Source organism: Oncorhynchus keta, unplaced genomic scaffold, assembly GCF_023373465.1.
Source record: "Oncorhynchus keta strain PuntledgeMale-10-30-2019 unplaced genomic scaffold, Oket_V2 Un_contig_6613_pilon_pilon, whole genome shotgun sequence".
Classification (NCBI taxonomy): Eukaryota; Metazoa; Chordata; class Actinopteri; order Salmoniformes; family Salmonidae; genus Oncorhynchus; species Oncorhynchus keta.
Window position 1 is genome coordinate 132,540 of NW_026288955.1, and position 4,505 is coordinate 137,044.

The 4,505-nt window shown below is 31.9% G+C and overlaps 1 long non-coding RNA gene across 2 annotated transcripts; it reads left to right on the forward strand.

The window, feature by feature from the left end:
* Positions 1 to 1,431: 1,431 nt before the first annotated feature.
* LOC127926015 (uncharacterized) lies at positions 1,432 to 4,160 on the forward strand. Of its 2 annotated transcripts, none has more exons than XR_008123106.1 (3): positions 1,432 to 2,221; positions 2,318 to 2,613; positions 2,664 to 4,160. It is a non-coding gene; the product is annotated as an uncharacterized LOC127926015 (long non-coding RNA). The 2 variants fall into 2 exon arrangements; XR_008123107.1 differs by having other exon boundaries at positions 2,318 to 2,413; positions 2,564 to 4,160.
* Positions 4,161 to 4,505: the final 345 nt, after the last annotated feature.

Here is a 4,505-nt window from a genome sequence, read left to right on the forward strand (position 1 = left end):
AGGGCCCTTATTGCCGATCCGGGGCTTCCCATCACCAAGGAGGCCCTTATTGCCGATCCGGGGCTTCCCATCACCAAGGAGGGCCCTTATTGCCGATCCGGGCTTCCCATCACCAAGGAGGGCCCTTATTGCCGATCCGGGGCTTCCCATCACCAAGGAGGGCCCTTATTGCCGATCCGGGCTTCCCATCACCAAGGAGGGCCCTTATTGCCGATCCGGGGCTTCCCATCACCAAGGAGGCCCTTATTGCCGATCCGGGCTTCCCATCACCAAGGAGGGCCCATATTGCCAAAGCCTGTTGCTTTCGATTTCCTCCGGCGAGTGACGTTCCCTCGCGTTGGCTGGTTTGCAGATTCAAGAATAGGAACATCCACTAAGACATCCAGAAGCATCCTTCTAACTCAATCTTCCAGGTAAGAAATAACACTTAAATAACATAATACTGCAAAGTTGGCAAGGAGCTTAGAAACTCACCCTGTTGTAACCTGGGTTGAAATGTAAAGTTAATGTATGAACACACTCATACAAACACAAGAGCCACAGTAATATATAAAAACGTTTATTACAGTAATATAAACATGTATTACAGTAATATAAACGTTTATTACAGTAATATAAAGAAACGTTTATTACAGTAATATAAACATTTATTACAGTAATATAAAGAAACGTTTATTACAGTAATATAAAGAAACGTTTATTACAGTAATATAAACATGTATTACAGTAATATAAAGAAACGTTTATTACAGTAATATAAAGAAACGTTTATTACAGTAATATAAAGAAACGTTTATTACAGTAATATAAACGTTTATTACAGTAATATAAAGAAACGTTTATTACAGTAATATAAAGAAACGTTTATTACAGTAATATAAAGAAACTTTTATTACAGTAATATAAACGTTTATTACAGTAATATAAAGAAACATTTATTACAGTAATATAAAGAAACGTTTATTACAGTAATATAAACGTTTATTACAGTAATATAAACATTTATTACAGTAATATATAGAAACGTTTATTACAGTAATATAAACGTTTATTACAGTAATATAAAGAAACGTTTATTACAGTAATATATAGAAACGTTTATTACAGTAATATATAGAAACACTTATTAGAGTAATATAAATGTTTATTACAGTAATATAAAGAAACGTTTATTACAGTAATATATAGAAACGTTTATTACAGTAATATAAACGTTTATTACAGTAATATAAACATTTATTACAGTAATATATAGAAACGTTTATTACAGTAATATAAACGTTTATTACAGTAATATAAAGAAACGTTTATTACAGTAATATATAGAAACGTTTATTACAGTAATATATAGAAACACTTATTAGAGTAATATAAATGTTTATTACAGTAATATAAAGAAACGTTTATTACAGTAATATATAGAAACGTTTATTACAGTAATATATAGAAACACTTATAACACACATTATATTGATTCAAGCAGCATAGAGTCTTATTCTATTGATTCAGCAGTATAGAGTGTAATTATATTGATTCAGCAGTATAGAGTCTTATTCTGTTGATTCAGCAGTATAGAGTCTTATTCTGTTGATTCAAGCAGTATAGAGTCTTATTCTATTGATTCAGCAGTATAGAGTCTAATTATATTGATTCAGCAGTATAGAGTCTAATTATATTGATTCAGCAGTATAGAGTCTTATTCTGTTGATTCAGCAGTATAGAGTCTTATCCTGTTGATTCAGCAGTATAGAGTCTTATTCTATTGATTCAGCAGTATAGAGTCTTATCCTGTTGATTCAAGCAGTATAGAGTCTTATTCTGTTGATTCAAGCAGTATAGAGTCTTATCCTGTTGATTCAAGCAGTACAGAGTCTAATTATATTGATTCAGCAGTATAGAGTCTTATTCTGTTCAGTCAATCAGCGTGTTCTATCTCAGAACAAGGGGCACTTATTTGTTTTAAGGCCTCAGTGAAACCAGTCCTGGTCCTGTGGGTTCCGTGAGAGGTCCCAGACAGGTATCAGAGCAGGTAGAAATACAACACCCAGAGCAGTACTCTACATCTCTCCAGGAGCAGGTAGAAATACAACACCCAGAGCAGTACTCTACATCTCTCTAGGAGCAGGTAGAAATACAACACCCAGAGCAGTACTCTACATCTCTCCAGGAGCAGGTAGAAATACAACACCCAGAGCAGTACTCTACATCTCTCTAGGAGCAGGTAGAAATACAACACCCAGAGCAGTACTCGACATCTCTCTAGGAGCAGGTAGAAATACAACACACAGAGCAGTACTCTACATCGCTGTAGGAGCAGGTAGAAATACAACACCCAGAGCAGTACTCTACATCTCTCTAGGAGCAGGTAGAAATACAACACCCAGAGCAGTACTTTACATCTCTCTAGGAGCAGGTAGAAATACAACACACAGAGCAGTACTCTACATCTCTCTCTAGGAGCAGGTAGAAATACAACACACAGAGCAGTACTCTACATCTCTCTCTAGGAGCAGGTAGAAATACAACACACAGAGCAGTACTCTACATCTCTCTCTAGGAGCAGGTAGAAATACAACACACAGAGCAGTACTCTACATCTCTCTCTAGGAGCAGGTAGAAATACAACACACAGAGCAGTACTCTACATCTCTCTTTAGGAGCAGGTAGAAATACAACACACAGAGCAGTACTCTACATCTCTCTCTAGGAGCAGGTAGAAATACAACACACAGAGCAGTACTCTACATCTCTCTCTAGGAGCAGGTAGAAATACAACACACAGAGCAGTACTCTAGACAATCTATTTCACCTGCTAGCAGAACCGGGCGATTCACATCTGAGGCCCCAATATGTCGCAGCGGAAAGAACCATTTTGCTGTTTTAAAAAGACGCTTTCCTGCAATTCTACACATTTTGCTCATCTGCTGTATTTCCATCTTGGCCCTCTGTAATATTGTCCAATCTGTAATATATTACATTACAATGTATTGTTCAATCTTTATTATATTACATTACAATGTATTGTCTAATCTGTAATATATTACATTATACTGTATTGTCCAATCTGTAATATATTACATTATACTGTATTGTCCAATCTGTAATATATTACATTATACTGTATTGTCTAATCTGTAATATATTACATTATACTGTATTGTCCAATCTGTAATATATTACATTATACTGTATTGTCTAATCTGTAATATATTACATTATACTGTATTGTCTAATCTGTAATATATTACATTATACTGTATTGTCCACTCTGTAATATATTACATTATACTGTATTGTCCACTCTGTAATATATTACATTATACTGTATTGTCCAATCTGTAATATATTACATTATACTGTATTGTCCAATCTGTATTATATTAATACATTGTGAATATAGATATTATATTACATTATACTGTATTGTCCAATCTGTAATATATTACATTATACTGCATTGACCAATCTGTACTATATTACATTATACTATATTGTCCAATCTGTAATATATTACATTATACTGTATTGACCACTCTGTAATATATTACATTATACTGTATTGACCAATCTGTAATATATTACATTATACTGTATTGTCCACTCTGTAATATATTACATTATACTGTATTGTCCACTCTGTAATATATTACATTATACTGTATTGTCCAATCTGTAATATATCACATTGTGAATATAGATATTATATTACATTATACTGTATTGTCCAATCTGTAATATATTACATTATACTGTATTGACCAATCTGTAATATATTACATTACAATGTATTGTCCAATCTGTAATATATTACATTATACTGTATTGTCCACTCTGTATTATATTACATTACAATGTATTGTCTAATCTGTAATATATTACATTATACTGTATTGACCAATCTGTAATATATTACATTATACTGTATTGTCCACTCTGTAATATATTACATTATACTGTATTGTCCACTCTGTAATATATTACATTATACTGTATTGTCCAATCTGTAATATATCACATTGTGAATATAGATATTATACTGTATTGTCCAATCTGTAATATATTACATTATACTGTATTGTCCAATCTGTAATATATTACATTATACTGTATTGGCCAATCTGTAATATATTACATTATACTGTATTGACCAATCTGTAATATATTACATTATACTGTATTGTCTAATCTGTAATATATTACATTATACTGTATTGTCTAATCTGTAATATATTACATTATACTGTATTGACCACTCTGTAATATATTACATTATACTGTATTGTCCACTCTGTAATATATTACATTATACTGTATTGTCCACTCTGTAATATATTACATTATACTGTATTGTCCAATCTGTATTATATTAATACATTGTGAATATAGCATATATATTACATTATACTGTATTGTCCAATCTGTAATATATTACATTATACTGTATTGATCCAATCTGTAATATATTACATTATACTATATTGTCCAATCTGTAATATATTACATTA